Here is a 17,480-nt window from a genome sequence, read left to right as displayed (position 1 = left end):
ACTTACAATGAACAGAATCACGGACCTAACATCGACCTCATCTACAGTCTACTGACCTATTCGGGGCAATTCCCAATGCCCATCAGACCCTTCGGCCAGTAACGATATTATCCAACAGAGAAGTCGCTTCTCCCATTGACCACACGGCCGGTCCACAGAACGTCTGTCTGTCTCTCTCTCTCTCTTAGCCCTGGGGAAATTTTAGTTCCACACTTAAAGGAGGGCCAAAAAAAAAAATAATAATAAGAGCAAAGAGAAGAAACCTTTACACGCGAAACTCGTAAGTGCCGAAGTTTTTCTCGAAATCGTAGAAAACGTCCATCTGATTCCACGACTGTTACTGGCCACACGGGACACGACGCTTCGTTCGGAAAACCTCCCGCAACAGAGAAGATTATTACAAGACGTTTGTGCCGGAGAAGTAACAAAATAAAGCCCCGAAAAAGAAGGCTGCCGCGAGTACGACTTTTACTTAATTCCGCTCTTACTTCCGTATATATACTTTCTTATAGTTTTTTTTTTTTTTCTTTTCCCGTTTTATTTCCGGGAGAAAACAGAACAGGAAGGAAACGTTTAAACACAGTTCCATCGACTTAATCACTCGAACGACTGAATTGTCAGAAACCTTTTTGAAAACTCCTCACATCGAGGCAAAAAAAAAAATCTCTCGAGAGCTTCATTTTCTATACGATTTCATTCGGTGAATAATTTCTTTCTCTCGAGTGAAAGTTTCAGTGGAGTGTTAAAAATTCCAGTTCAACTTCAAATTATTATTATTTCGATTCATCTAAGAATATTTCATAATGCTAAAAAAGGGAGTAACGTTATCCGGTGATCTTCGGAACAATTATCCAATACATGATACAACTTCGAATGAATATTATCTTTTTGTTCGTAAAACTGAAAAAAATTATTTCCTCAACAGCCTTGGATATTTCATGAGAAAAATTTTACATGAATGGAATTTAATTAAAATATGTTTTAATTCAATTTTTTCCCACAGTTTTCTCGATTTCTATTATAGTATTTGACTTGGAATATTCGTGTAGTTTTCTAAAGAAATATTTTTCTATTTCGGTTTCCTGGAAATCATTACGGAATGAATTGTTTATTACGAAATATCTTTATATATGCTGAAGGTCAATTATAATGACTAAACTATGCCGTAACTATGCCGCTGGCCACGGAGGTGATCTGTAAATGTGCCGCGAGTCACTTGAGTAATCTGGAAAGTGCTGCGGGACGCTGGAGTGATTGGAAATATTCAACGGTTAACTCAAATGGTGTGGAATTGTACCGCGGTCACTGAAATGATCTGAAAATGTGCTGCGGTCACTTAAGCGCTCTTAAACTGTGCTGTGGGTCACTTAAATAATCTGAAAGTTTGGGCGAGCTACTTAAGTGATCTGGGAAAGTACTGCCGGTCACGTAATTATGTAATCTGAAAATATGCCGTGGGCTACTTGAAGGATTTGGAGCTATACACTGGATCACTCACTGGTAATCTGAAAATTTCTCGTCGATGATTTCCCCCCCCCCCCCAATGTAACATTTGAACCCCTCAGGACCCCCCGAGAATTAATTTTCAGAAATCTCATTTTAGTGGGTATTTACATTATAAAATACAATATTGACTAAGTTTCATATTAATCTTTGAACCCCCCCCCCCTAAGGGGGCTGAATTTTTGAAAATCCCTTCTCAGTGAATTTCTACATTACAATACACAAACACTGATGCAAATACGGCACCCCCTTCCTCCCATTGAACCCCCCTTATGACCCTCTTAGCTGTAGAATTACGAAAAATCTCTCATAGTCAAGAAACGGAACTTCTAACCAAATTCCATGATGACCTTCAGCGGTTTTGGCTCAACGCTATTTCTCTACGAACCCCTTTTTTGACCCCCTTAGGGGTTGAATTTAGAAAAGCTCCTCTTCATCTTCGTCTAGCAAAGAAGATAAAGATGGATATGAGTCGTCCAGTTGCAAAACTCATTAAGCACCAGTCAGATTTTTTACAGAATGTGAAAAAAAAATTTTGTAGAGTACTTTTTTGTGCTGACGAGTGTTAAAATTTTAAATTTCAAGCAGTCAGCTCAAAAAATACACTCTACAAAAGTTTCTTTTTCATTTTCTGTAAAAAAAAATTTGATTGGCACTTAACGAGTTCTGCAACTGGGCGACTCACATATGATATAGTTGAGGTAGATTCTCTCAACTATGGTTCGTAAACGATTTATAACACGAAATATATGATGGACTATAGTTGGGGCTTCATAACACAACTATGGTCCAAAATTTAATTTTTAAAGAATCAATATTTGAGCTACATAAGGAAAAAAAATTTAATATTAATGCTTGATCTTTCTACATACAAATATCAGCAAAAAAAATTTTTTTCAATAATGATTAATCTAGAAAATGCTGTTATTTCGGACCATATTTGTGTGAAATTACGGTACGCACATCCGTATACATACTTTCTTTTTTTCCGTTTTATTTCCGGAAGGAAACAGAACAGGAAGGAAACGTTTAAACATCGACTTAATAATTTATATTAATTAACTTAATAATAACATATAATTGCTTACCCATCGACTTAATCACTCGGACGACTGAAATGTCAGAAACCTTTTTGAAAACTCCTCACGTCGAGTTAAAGGCAAAAAAACCTCTCTCTCGAGAGAGAGAGCTTCACTTCATATTCTATACGATTTCATTCCGCGAATAATTTCTTTTCTCGAGTGAAAGTTTCAGTCGAGCGCTAAAAACTCCAGTTTAATTTCAAATTATTATTATTTCGATTCATTTAAGATTTCATTTCGCTAAGAGTAACGTTATCCGGTGATCTTCGGAATAATTATTCAATAGATGATATAACTTCGAATGAATATTATCTTTGCTCCTAAAACTGAAAAATTAGTTCCTAAAGAGCTTTGGATATTTCATGAGAAAAAGTTTGCGTGAATAGAATTCAATTAAAATGGAGATATAAGTTCTTTTTTTTTCAGTCTCCCCGATATTTATATCAGTTTTTGACTCGACTCAAAATATCCATGATGTATTACGATATATATATATAATTTCTATTTGATTTTCATCTTATGTTGTGATGAGATTTCAATAACTTTTCAATAAATTGCGTCTTGCTTCATAAAGAGGGCTATTCTGAATGTCTTATGTATCGAAATTGAATCATAGTTACACCAGTGTTTTATGACATGCCTAATTTTCGATATCTGGCTCGTTCAAGTGATTTGTATTTATTCCGCAGGTCACTTGAGTAATCTGCAAATAAGCTGCGGGTCGCTTGAGTCCTTTGGGAATATATAACGGACTACTACAAGTAATTTGGAACTACACCACTGGTCAATTAAATTATATGGAAATGTGCCGTGGGTCACTTAAGTGTTCTTTCACTATACTGCAGGCAGCTTAATATTGCTCTGAAACTGTGCGCGGGTCACTAAAGTGATTTGGAAATCAGCCGTGGGTTACTTAAGTGATCTGAAAGTGTGACACAAGCCACTTGAGGGGTCTAAGAATGTGCCGCGAATCACTTAAGTAATCATACTTTGCATGTGCAACACGTCGCTTAAGTTATCTGTACGTGTGCCTCTTGTTGCCCAAGTGCTCTGGAACTTTGCTGCTATGATCTGTAAACATGCTGTGGGCCACTTGAAGGATCAGCAGTCTGTGCCGCGATTCACTCATGTTATCTGTAAATGTGCCGCGGATCACTTGAGTGCTCTACAAATTTTCCATTTAGTTTATTTTCTCAAAATCAGTGTTAAGGTCGCGGACCATATCAGATGATTCCGAGTGCCACATTCGACCCGCGGGTAACGTGTTGTAATGTGCGGCTTAAACAATACAATTTTAAATGCAGACGCTCTGAACCAAGGATCAAATTAAAAATTGCGTTCTCACTAAGGCTGGGATTACACTATAAAAGTTTTATAAAAGTTCATTTATAAAATTTGATAAATATAACCAATAAGGTAATCAGTTACATTTGAGCGAATGTAACCAATATTATCATTGAATATTTTTCCAAGTTTAATAAACGATCATTTATCAAACTTTTATAGTGTAATAATCCTTTCCTAAAATCTAAAAACGTCAATTAAATATAAAATCTCTAGCTTCTGGCTTATAAATTATATATAATCAGTTAATGAAGAATTCATTTCCGTAGTGAATTCAGTGACTTAGTGATTTTCAGTCTCAATTCATTTTAATAAAGGAAAACTTATCGAGAGATCCTTTCTTAGATGGCATTTTCTCGGAAATCAAAGAAGAAGGAATCGTCTTATGCACAGTTGAACTCTAGACTTTCCGGACTCGGCCACGAAGCTGTGCTGGAAAAGATCTCGGCAACGGGATCCAGTCCAGTGGCAAAGTTCTGGTATTCATTCAGTTAAGTCTAGATACCGCTTCAAAGTGAGTCTTCGCAAAGGAATTACTCAATGATGCTTGATGCTGCTTCCTCGAGGGTTAGAAGAAATTTACTCGCAACCGAGAGACAAGAAAATCGTATTATCAAAAAAGAGAATCGAATTTTTTTAAATCGTTTAAAAGCTCTGTAACTTTCTGTAAATCACTTAGGTGATCTATAATTTGTTAGAGGTCACTTAAGTGCTATATAACTGTACCACACTTCACTCAAGTAATCTGTAAATATGCCGCGGATCACTTGAGTGATGTGTAACTGTGCTGCAGGTAGCTTAAGTGCTCTGAATCTGTGCCGCGGGTCACTTAAGGGCCGTATTCATCAACATGGTTTAAACTGTAGTCACAATTTTTGGATAATGGCCGTATTCACCGACAAAGTTTGAACTACAATCGCATGTTAAAGGATTAGCGATCGACACGAATTGGTTAAAATCCTCAATTTAACCAATCCGTTTCGATCTTCAATCCTTTCACCTGCGATTGCAGTTTAAACTCTGTCGGTGAATACAACCGTAAAAGATCAATATAGATTGGTTAAAAACCTGCATTTAACAAATCCGTGTCGATCTCTTATCAAAACATTTTGGCTATAGTTTAAATCGTGTCGTTGAATACCGCCCTAAGTGATCTGGGAATGAGCCATGGGTCACTTAAGTGATCTGAAAAAATGCAGCGGGTGACTTGTAGGATCCGGAGCTGTGCGGCAGGTCACTAGAGTGATTTATAAATGTGTCGCGCGAGACACTTGAATCATCTGTGAATTCACCACGTTCCACGCAAGTTATGAAGAACTGCATCTCGGATCATTTAATTAATCTTGAAATGTGCGTTAGTGTATTTTCACAACATAAGATTTGAGGTCGTGGGACCACATCAGAATCACTGAGAGCCATTGGTTGAGCATGTACGGCTTAAAACAATACAATTTTGGTTATAGTTACTCTATATAATACGGATCAAATTAAAAATTTCCTAAAAACTCCTTAAAAAACGGCAATCACATAGAAAATCTTTCACTTCCGGGTTATAAACCAGTTATTAATGAAGAATTCATTCTCGCAGATATCTTCGTGATTTTTAATCTCAATTAATTTTAATAAATGAAAACGTATCGATCTCCCCCCCCCCCTCCCCCCTTCTTAGATGGCATTTCTCGGAAACCAACGGAAGAAGGAATCGTCCAATCCACAGTTGAATTCTTGCAGAGTAATGATACCACTGCAGCAAAAAGAGGGTCTTATCTCAAAGGGATTACTCGCTGCTGCTGCTGCCCGGAGGGTTAGGAGAGATTTACTCGCGAAAAGAGACAAGAAATATGAGAATAGTATTTTTTCTTTTTATTTCAAAAAATAATTTTAAATACTTCCTCTTTCCTTATCTTCGTCAGACAATTAGGAATTATCAGTTGAATGGTTCCATCCCCGCCCATCTTTCCAAATGAGTCTAATAATAATAGTGTGCGCGTACGAACTGTGGATTCTCTCTCCACCATCCACTTTTGCCTTTAGGGGGAGATTTTAAAATATATATATAAATTTCTCTCTCTTATGCGTTGGAAATGAAGGCTTTAAAATATTCCTGAAAATATTTTTTCTAGGCTTAATAGTTTTTTTTTTTTCTTCTTACTTTTATTATTAGTGCTATTATCTAAGGTACTATTTTATTCTATACCCGGAAGGAATCACTTTTTTTTTTGGTATTTTTTAATTTCTCGTACCGAAGTTGTGCAAATCTGTGCCGGATAGTCGAGCATTTTGCATCCATTAAACGCAAAACTTCGGGGGAAATGTTGATACTCTATATCTTATGCGACAATTATGTTTAAAAGGGGGAAAAAATCCCATGGGAAATGAAGAAGATATCTAGTATTTTGCTCTGTATTTGCATATTTTGTTTTAGTTGTTTTTTTTTTTTTTTTAGTGTGTGATTTTCCGCAGTGGCAATTACAACTCTTTTTCTGGATTTCACTGTGTTCTTAATCTGTACAGCACATGCGAAATTTTTGATGAATTTACTCTTATATTTACAGTGTTTAATTTTTTAGCGAAATAAAGATACTGAAGAAAGGAACAGGTTTCTTCGAATTGAAAACTTTTTAAAACGAGTATCAGTATTAATGGTACCATCTTCTAACAATGAAAGCGCTGTGATACCTCAACTAACGAAAATAATTCGTTTCAGAATCACATTCTTTAGCCGAAATCCTCGTTAGTAAAAACGGTATTCCTCATAAGTTTGTAGTGAAAATCGTTTGATGTGTTCCAGGAACGGTTCGGAATTTGTAGATGTTTCATAAAACACTAAGAAGGACTGTAAAAAACGCAAATACTAACACAAGGCTGAGATAAACAACTTCACCAGTGCATGAAAAATTTTAAGGAATGTGAGAAAACTGAACATTTATTTATTTACATTCCAACTAATACTCCAACGATGCTATATACATATCTTTCATTTCACACTATGTAACGCTATGCAGTTGGATTCAAAAGCCATAGTGAAAGAAGTGTGTGAGGCGGTATGCTATGCAATATAGTTAGATTATTTCTCTTTTCCAAAAATATAGATAGAAAAGGTAAATTCCTGGAATATCCAGTTTGAAATTGAGAATTTTACTGTATATACACTAAAACCATTCAAGTTGTAGTTTTTTAATGCATTTGCTCTATTAAACTTAATTAATTAATTAATTACTAAAATTAATTAATAAAATGTAATTAAATTAAGATGTAGTTTTTTATTTATATTTGCTCTTAGTTTAATTATTTATTTCAAATGAGATGAATGCTACTTGCCATAGACCAACTCCTACCATATTATTATACGCAATTTACTGATGTTAACGAGTTGAGTTGGAAGTGTCATGTATCGGTCGTCGTCTCAAGCTCGTTAGGTGAAACCACTACGCTACTCGGGCGGTACGTAGGGTATCCGAGGCAGTAAAACGTCGAAAAAAAATCTTCATCAGCCCAGGTATCACTGTATTGCAAAATTCATATTTTTCGGGTTTTAGGCCGGACGTGGTAGAAAATTTTTATATATACCTTTCGACGATTCGTTCGCACGAATGGTTTACAAGTCTTACGTTACGATTGAAACGTCGAAAGCTAAAAACTTTCTATAACGTCGGCCTATAAACCCGAAAACTACGAATTTTAGATTACATAATAGCCACGAAAACCTTGTTTGTTGTAGTGAAAGTATTATTGCGCAACACACTTACCGAATGTGAAAATTAATGACCATAGGTATCCCCTTTTGTTGTTCAGTTTGAGTCCTGTTTTTTGTTGTGTTTTTACCAGCTTGGAAACCGTTTGCTTGCCGCGATTCAGATGTGATTGAACCTAACAAAGTAACGACAGATCATTTAGCCTAAATCTCATATTTGAGATAAATTTATATAAAGAACTACTTGAGATATTTGGCTTCATGTCAAATTACGGCATTAGAAATTACAGCTAATGTCTTTCTATCGAATAAAAATTTTGTATTTTTTGTGTAACATTGAATAAATGAAATCACAAATTAAAAACTATATTTAATACAAATAATCAAAGAAAAATATGATTCAGGCCTGTTTCAGCACATCTTGGAGACGATGTAAAATTCGAAATATTTCTATGAAAAAATTTGAAGTACTATTTCTTCTATGAAATTTTAAATAATTTCGATAATAGAATTCCAAATATTTTTTATATCAAAATTCCAAATAATTTCGACATTAAAATTTCAAAAAATTGCTTGATAAAGCTGCTAATATTAAAAAGACTAAAGCTGCTTCATTAAATTGCAAAAATTAAATTCGTAATAAATTGCAAAAATTCAATTCATAATAAATTGCAAAAATTAAATTCGTAATAAATTGCAAAAATTCAATTCATAATAAATTGCAAAAATTCAATTCATATTAAAATTGCAAAAATTCAATTCATATTAAAATTGCAAAAATTCAATTCATATTAAAATTGCAAAAATTCAATTCATATTAAAATTGCGAAAATTCAATTCATATTAAAATTGCAAAATTTCAATTCATATTAAAATTGCAAAAATTCAATTCATATTAAAATTGCAAAAATTCAATTCATATTAAAATTGCAAAAATTCAATTCATATTAAAATTGCAAAAATTCAATTCATATTAAAATTGCAAAAATTCAATTCATATTAAAATAGCAAAAATTAAAAATTCGTATTAATGTTCCAAGTAATATATATATAATAAGTAATATACACTCATGTCCATAAGTTAAGGATAATTCAGAATCACACGGAAATCGAAATCTAAAGTAAAAATTTCACTTGTAGAATTATCACGCACATCTGCAAGAATGATATGCAAATTTCAGGAAGCCACCAGATGATGCCGATAGTACGTCACAATGACGAGAGTGTAAGAGGGGGGTATATAAGGAATGGTGGCAAAGAAGTGAAATTGTTCACAAGAGTTCTGTAAGGCGCTCAGTGCCATAAGCGTATAGTGATGACACGGAAGACGCATGTGGATGATTTTTTACGTGGTAGAATTATCGGCCGCCTGGAATGTGGGCGTACTCAGATGGAAGTATCCGAGGAACTTGGAATTTCCCAAAGTGTCATCTCTAGGCTTTGGCAACGATTCCAAGATAACGGAAATGTCAGTAGACGTTACAGTACAGGTCGCCCCCGAGTTACAACGCCGAATGAAGACCGGTATTTGGCAGTAACTGCCAAAAGAAGCAGACGGAGCACAGCATCCGACTTGTCTCGTCAGCTATCTGCAGCCACGGGTACCACAGTTTCAAGGCAAACCGTGGACAGACGTTTGGGAGATATTGGTCTATATGCTCGCAGGCCTGTCAGATGTGTTCCGCTCACGGCAACTGACTGTCGGCAGCGATTAGCCTGGAGTAGAGAACATGCAATGTGGACATCGTCACAGTGCATGTGATGTTTTCCGACGAGTCCAGGTTTAGCTTGAAGTCTGATTCACGTCGGAAAGCTGATAAAATCTTCTAAATTTTCTGAATTCGAAGCTTCTAATTCAAGAGGGAAAAACATCTTTCCCCTAAGAACTAAATTTATAAAATGAATGAAATAAAAAATGTATAAATGAAGCCAAAGTGAACATTTTATTCCATCCATTAAAAAAATTGAAAGGTCGAATACATTGCACTGGGAGATTAGTGATTTTATTATATTTTTACGGTATATAACCATTGAATACGCGTTTTTTTTACATCGATTATTCTTTCAATTTAGGAAGTCAAAAAAGAAACTTATAATATTGTGTTTTTGCTAAAAAAAAAATCATTGGTTGAGATAATACTGTTGCAGCATAATGTACAGGGCTAATTTGACTTTCATCACAGTACCAGTACTGGTACTCGGTACCAGTTCTGAGAGTGAGTGCAAATGTAGGGTGTCATAAAATAAGATATCTAAATTTCGATACAGTCCCCCTTTGTTCTGTAACTTTTAATTAAAAAGCTGTTGCTCTATCTCGCCTGAGGTTAACCAAAAAGGTTCCACGTTTTAAAGTGCAATATCTGCTGTGATATTTGAATTGCAAAATCGGAAAAAGTTAGGGAAGAACAGTATAAACCAAAGAAAACGTTTTTTTTCTCTCACTTATGCTGTTCTCCCCCAATTTTTAACAGGTTTTTGAATTCAAATATCCCAACAAATATAGCAATTTGAAACGTGTAACTTTTTTCTAAGTAACTACTTTCCAACTAAACGTTACAGAACAAAGAGGGCCGTATAAAAATATATTTTATAATTTATTGGCCGTATAAATAGATATTTTATTTTTTGACACCCTGTATTTTCACTCTAAAAACTGGTACCGAGTGATTTTTGAACACATTTTGAGCAATGTTTCAAATTAGAACCATACCTCTACGTCAAATGGTTGATGATATGAAGGCCGAATAAGGACTTACAAGACACCTTGTATAATAATTATGGCAATGAGTTGAATGTTTTAAGTTCAAAAACTTGCAATTTTCATGTGTCAACTAACAAATAAAAAAATTAGAAAAATTAAAAATGATTATTTTCATAGTGAATATTGTATTGAAGCCTCCGTAAAGCAGGAATTCATAGGAGCAGAACCTCATCTTAAATGTAGACGCGTTAATGAATAATGAGAATGAAATATACATGTAACGCTTAGCAAAACTAAAAAACAGAATTAATTATTTAATTTAATTTATTCCCTTTCTGCACAAAAAAAATGGATATTAAAAGAAGCACATACACGAGTTTGAATATACAGCATCACGACTTAATTCAGTTGAAAAACTTAATTTCGTTTCGCCTTCGAGTACCTTCCATAGAATAGTGTTAAAAATTGTAAAAACCTTAGTTAAGCCTGTGCCTCCCATTTCCTCACTTTCAAACAAAAAAAAAAAGAGGAAAAAGATTCAATATTAATGCAAATGCAAAATGAATGTGATTTGAATTTGAATATTCTTAATGGTGAGTTTATTCAAATGAAAATTCAGTTTTCTCCACAAGAGGAAACGAAATGAATCATTTTCTTTTGGAGAACTTCAAACTAAAAAGAAAACTCTTCGTAAAAGTTTTTTTTTTCTTTAGCCTTCTCTTCACAGCATTAGTTTTGCGGAACTTCGCAGATGTCACGCGAACTAACGTTGTAGTAAATATTACTTTGAAATATGAAGTGGAATAAATAATATAGAGAGATGGAAAGAGAAATATCAGAACTTTAATATAAATGGCACAAAAACGTCTCATGTCCTCTCACAACAGATGTTTATGGCATAAATAGCACTTTCCAGTCTATAAAGTCCTCGAATGATCAAGTTAACGCCATTTTATTCGCCTTGAGTTACCTACTCTTCTGTCTATATACACAGTACTGTATATATTTTTTTGCCGTTTACGTGTAAGTCAAGGGAAAAATATACATTGCTGTATTTATTTTTTTTTTTCCGAAATTTTTACTCTTCGCTGTGTGTGTTTATCACCAATGGCGTGAATCGGAGATAATGCTAGTACACTACATTTTTAAAAAGAAGAATTAAGAAGGGACAGGTAAACCCCGATTTAACGCCGCCATCCGTCCCAATGAATTTTGGCGCTATAACGAGTTTGGTGCTATATCGGATCATGGTCGGAATAGTGTTTCAGAGAAGCACCATCGCATAAATTCGCACGTTTATTATGAACTGCTGTTTCTCCTTCTAAATATTTACGAGAGAAAGATAAAGTTGTAAATAGTTATGCTGTAATATAAAATTACAAGCATTTCTAGAGAGAGAGTATAAAAGCTCAAAATTTTTTTAATGTTATATACTTAGAAATTATTTTTCATTCTAAATAGTTCAGTATAAAATTCCAAATAATTTCAATAGTTCTAATATAAAACTGCACGCAATACTAATTTGAAATGTAAAATAATTCTCTAGTACTAAATTGAAAATAATTCTGGTACTAAGTTGAATTGTTTTCAATTGATGATACCTTCAAAATAATTTTGACATAAAACTACAAATAATTGTGATATAGAAGTTCCTAATAAAATTTCAATATAAAAATAAATTCATATAACCTCTAGTATAAAACTAAGCAACTTTGATATCAAAATTCCAACCTAATAGAATATTTCAAGTATTTTCACCAATTATTTATTATATCAATTGCGAGAGAACCATTAAAAATGCAAATTATGCTATTGTTAAATTCAGAATAAAAATCCTAGTAGAATTTTCACTTACTTTTTATAAGGATACCTAAAACCATTTAGCAATTCACTTTTTCGATTTTCATACGAATGAAATTGCAAATGCTATTAGAACACATAGATCGGCATTAATTCAAACATGGTCCATACCCAAAAAATTTTTAATTGCAATCAATGGTTCCGTACGAGAAAATAAAAATTCAATGTCATATTTTACAGAAATACCCGGATGTAGAACATCCAATTTACGAGCTCATCATCTCTAATAAAAAAAACTTCTAGAACTTCTTCCTCAATTAAAACTTGAGTAAAATTGAAAAGCGATCGAATTGCCAATTTTCTTTCATTGCCAACGAAAGAGGGAGAATAACCCTTCGTTATAATTCCGTTTCACCAACGTCTTTTATATGAATACTTCATACGTTTTTCATCTCCATTTCCAGCTAGAACGATCAGTGTTAGATCGATATAACGTGGAAGCAAGAAGTAGGACTCTTGTTCAAGGGCATTTTAGGACTGATAATTGACGGTTTCTTCCCACTCTATCCATCCAAGAAGTAATATGAAAAAGATTCTCTGTTTCTTGTTATTATTATTCGTCTTAATTCTTTCCGATGTGTCGTCGTTAACGCGATACTCGGATTCGGTAAAATATCGGATATCGAATTGATCACAAACGACGCTCTGGTTCAAGGTCTAGCATTTTAGAATTCTGATAAACACGCTATTTGAATGAATAATAAAATTTCTCGTACTAAGCCGATTTGTTCATCAATTATTCATTTATATGAGGTGGAAAATAATAAAATATTCACTACGCGTGAAGATGCATTTAAATAATTTATTTTGCGAGGTTTTAGTGAAATTAAAACGCAATTCGATGAAATCGAATTATCCGAGATCAATCTCATACATTTCGGTCGTAATGTAGTTTTTCCCTTTTTAAAAAAGTGGTAAACGACACTAAATCAAAATTAGTAAATTATTATAGAAATTATTTAATAGATAAATCTTGAATGTACCATCCCAATTGAAAAAAATTAAGTTTTTATTTTCTTTAGGAAGTCTACCTTTTAAAATGGTGAAAACATTCAGGCGGGAATATTATTAAAAATATTCTATTGGTTTATTTCAAATTTTTACCATACATATTAGGTGGGGAACAAAGTTCTTGCCAGAAGTGATATGTAGCACCAGAGTCATGCTAGTAGTCGTGTTTACAGTCTAATTTGCATAATCGCGATTGTTTTGGAAACGTTAAAGTATGTTCTAGTAGTACGTAATTTTGTTCGTTGTTTGTAACTTCTAGGTGTAATACGGAACGTGTAAAATGTCTGCTGAAATATTTAAAATTAGTGACATCATTTGGTTCACTGAAAATCCAAACTTAGTGCTTTCAGGGCTGCAAGCACGGTGAATTCCGTCTCAGGAGAGTTCACTGTATGTGCCAGAACAGGATACTGTTTCTACTATGGACATTCCCTTCGACAATCCAGACGCACAATGGCACACAAGAACGTCGTATTGTCTGGTTGGTGGGATCACCGTGGAATAGTCTTCTATGACTTTCTTCCAGACAAAAAAACCCTTAAAGAAAATGAATTTCTTGCTTATTTTTTCTGTACCTTTTTTCCAAACATTAAATTTCTGGCACACAAGAGCTTTCTTTCCCCCTTAATATATTTGATTGCGTATGCTACCATTTTTTTTTCATAAATTTTTAAAAAGACACATTAAAAATACCTTTCGCGCATGTTAAAATAACATGACATCTCAATGAAACTAAATAAAAATTGATTAAAACTGTTCAGTTCAAAAATGACGAAAAAGATTTGAGATCCGTTCAGTTGGGTTATGAAAAAATTTAAATTTTAAAAATTTAATTTTTATTCTAATACTTTTCTTTACTTCGAATTATTTTTTATTCATTTACATTGATTTCATGCCATTTTATCATGCGCGGAAGCTGTTTTTAATTTTTTTTTGGAAATTTGTAAAAAAAAAAAGTATTGGAGGTATATAAAATTTTGCACTGGCATATGCAATCAAATATATACGATAAGCATTTAAAATAATTCAATGGATAAAGAATATTTTTAATAATATTTCTACATAAGAATATTTTTAGTAATATTTCTACATAAGAATATTTTTAGTAATATTTCTACATAAGAATATTTTTTACCATGACAAAAAGGTAGCAGACCCCTTAAGCGAAAAGTATCTTACAAAAACAGGGTGTCCGGGCTGCTTATGAAAAATCCCTACATTTCTAGCTACATTGTAGAAATTTAGCGCATCGTGTTGGCCGAAATGATTGATGAACCATTACGTCACTCTTGGTGAAATTTCTGCTGGCCACGTTTAACAACATATACATTTAATTGCCCCGGAATCCAACGTCCACCGTTGTACTCCAACGGTGGACGTTGGATTCCGGTAATAGTGGTTGTAAGCGACTCATTTGCCGAAGGTTGTGTTTTCAAGTCGGTCTAAACTCCATCAAAATTTCTTTTCCCATCCTTCCATTTTTGCTGTCATTTATTGATTTACTAAAAAATGTTTCTACTTTTGTTTCTTATTTAATAAAATGCGGTTCACGTGAATCGAGAAGACAATAATAACGGCTCGCGAAGCTGGGCTCAGCTATCACACACACACACACACATTTACTGATTCAATAAAAAATGTTTTCCTTTTTCGTCAATGAACTTTGAACCGTGTCGGAATGTGCCATTGAACCATCGTAAACTTGTTTCTGTAGAATAACTTGTATGTTCCAGAAGTGCTGCCATCTCTTTCCCGACCTCAGCAATTTATTTTACCCGTGTCACGTGATACGCGTTAATTTTTTTAAAATTTTTTTTAGCCTGATTGCTCTCTGCGGGAATGTTTTTTTCTTCTGAATGAGAGATCGACTCGCATTCAGCTTAAACACCACAGTCAACCATCACCAGACAACCACGGTGTCTTTATACCGGTGATCAGCGCAAGTGTTGCGAAAAGAGTCTCAAAGTAGCTGCTGACAATGCGCATGCACGACTAGGTTAGACTGTTCGTGCGACTTCGTATTCTCTCTCCCCCAAGCACTAATTCTGTATAATTCACATTGAATAACGTCCATGCATCAAATACATCTTTGAGGAATTTTTTATCGACAATGCATCAAAGTTTACTGAGAAATTGAATTTTCTGGATGTTACGCCGAAACTAATATTTGGAAAGAAAAGTGATTTGTGTCCCCTTGCATACTGGGCAAGTGCGCTCACCAATGCACCAGAGACACGATTTTCAATTCCTTATAACACGCATTAGTATATTTCCTGCCGAAAAAAAAATCATCATCTACAAAAACGCCAACTGGGGCGAAATTTGCTGTAGTAAAGGGAAGCTGTTATGTCTCCACTCAGCGCTTCACGCTACTAATGCGTATTATAAGGAATTTAAAAGTTTATCTCTGGTGTATTGGTTAGCGCACTTGCCCGGCATGCAAGGGGACACGGATGCGATACCCGGAGGAAACAAATCATTTCTCTTTATAAATATTAGTTTCGGCATAACATCCAGAAAATTCAGTTTCTCAGTATATTTCCGGGCCGAAAAAGTACCATCTTTTAATACATCAAAGTTTATGTAAGTATAACAGCAGTAAAAGTTTGTATTTCTTCAATTACTTTCTCGCAATGTAATGTCCGTTTTAAATCATCTTGTATAATAATACAACATGATTGTATATATATACATATATATATATATATATGTTCAGATAATCATATTCAGACACTATTTATTTCTTGACAGTTACACTGGTTGATTTATTTAATTTCTGATGTATACACGAGTCGTGATGCAAAAATTCTTAAACTATTGAAATTAGATTTCCCGAAAGAACTTCGAAATGATCATTTTTAACAAAACGAAAGAGAATAATGTGAATGAAATGGTTACGTCCAGTAAAATACAATACGTATGGCGATGATTTTAGAATGAAAAAAAAATATCAAAAATTATAAAGAATCAAAATCTACGTAATTGAGGCGAAATAATTTACAAGCGACAGCTCGATTAATTTCCCTAGAGCTCTATGTGTTATAGCAAATACCTACCAACTGTCATCTTAGTTGATGGGCATCCTAATCACAGCAGTTTGGACTTGAGGTCGATGGCCCAAAACAACGTCTAGTCACTTCCCACTTGCACAGAATTGATCCAAGTGCAACGAAGCAATTAAATTTGTTGCCCAATTTACAAAATCGAACCGATTCGTCCTTTTCTACAATCTCTCTCACACTCACTCATTCACTTCTGAAATGGTGCGCACTATCAAATCTTTCAAATTACGTTTTCTCATTAACTTTAAGACCTAGATCCACTTGTTATAGGGCTACTTCTTCCCTAACTTTAAAAGTCCATTTTCCTCGCTCTCCGGCTAGACGACCGACTGGGCATTGCACTGCCATCGAAATGGTGGAGTGGGATAGTTTAGGGTGGGTTAACAGTATTACACAGATCTCTGCAGTACTGAAAAGAGAAGAAAATGATTTTGGCTCAGAGATCCTCCATTCTATTTCAGAGACTAGCACTGTTATGCGATCTATAAATTCGATCGAGCTTCAGTGAGAGAATTGGGTAGCGGTATCATCTCGATCCACGGAGAACTTCGGGGATATCTCTTAATAGAAGTGATTAAGACCAGGATCCAATCGGATTTAACGTATATATCCGCGTCATCGAGAGAGAGAAAGAGGTACTGTCCTACTACTAAATTGTGTACGTTCAATGGTCCCCATTCATTTCGAAAAAATACATCTGGTCATTCAGACCGAGTGTGGATGTATAAAGACTTTTATTGGCCTCTCCATGATAATCAGACTTGTTAGAAGATGAAGCCATAACCTTCTCAGACCTGAACATTCAGGTTGTGGAATTTTCAAAATATTTTTGGGATTTAGATTAGATTTTAGTTTAATGGCACAAGGACAGACCAATGAGGTTAAGCTTCGCCAAAACAAATGACTGTATAAAAATAAGATAAAATTTGTTCTCGCGTCATGCCAAGGAAGTAAAAGTGTGTATGTGAATAAAACAATGTTGCGTGAAACGTAAAACAATGATATAGATTGTAAGCACCTATAATTTGTCGTAAAAACCAATGGCTATGATCAATCTAACAATACGAGATGCATCACAATGGTCAGATAAAATGTCACATAATGAAAGATGACTGTGACCAAAATTTGATTTTTCATGCAGTGAAAGATGACAGCATTTTTTATATTCAAAAAAATGCATTGAAAACATGAATGACCGCAAATCTTTATTTTTCAATTTTTTT

The sequence above is a fragment of the Pholcus phalangioides genome, unplaced genomic scaffold (assembly GCF_987345545.1).
Source record: "Pholcus phalangioides strain wild (caught in Gottingen) unplaced genomic scaffold, Ppha-v1.0 ptg000013l_1, whole genome shotgun sequence".
NCBI classification, from domain to species: Eukaryota; Metazoa; Arthropoda; class Arachnida; order Araneae; family Pholcidae; genus Pholcus; species Pholcus phalangioides.
The sequence above is the reverse complement of the archived record's forward strand: the minus strand, read 5'-3'. Positions refer to the sequence as shown.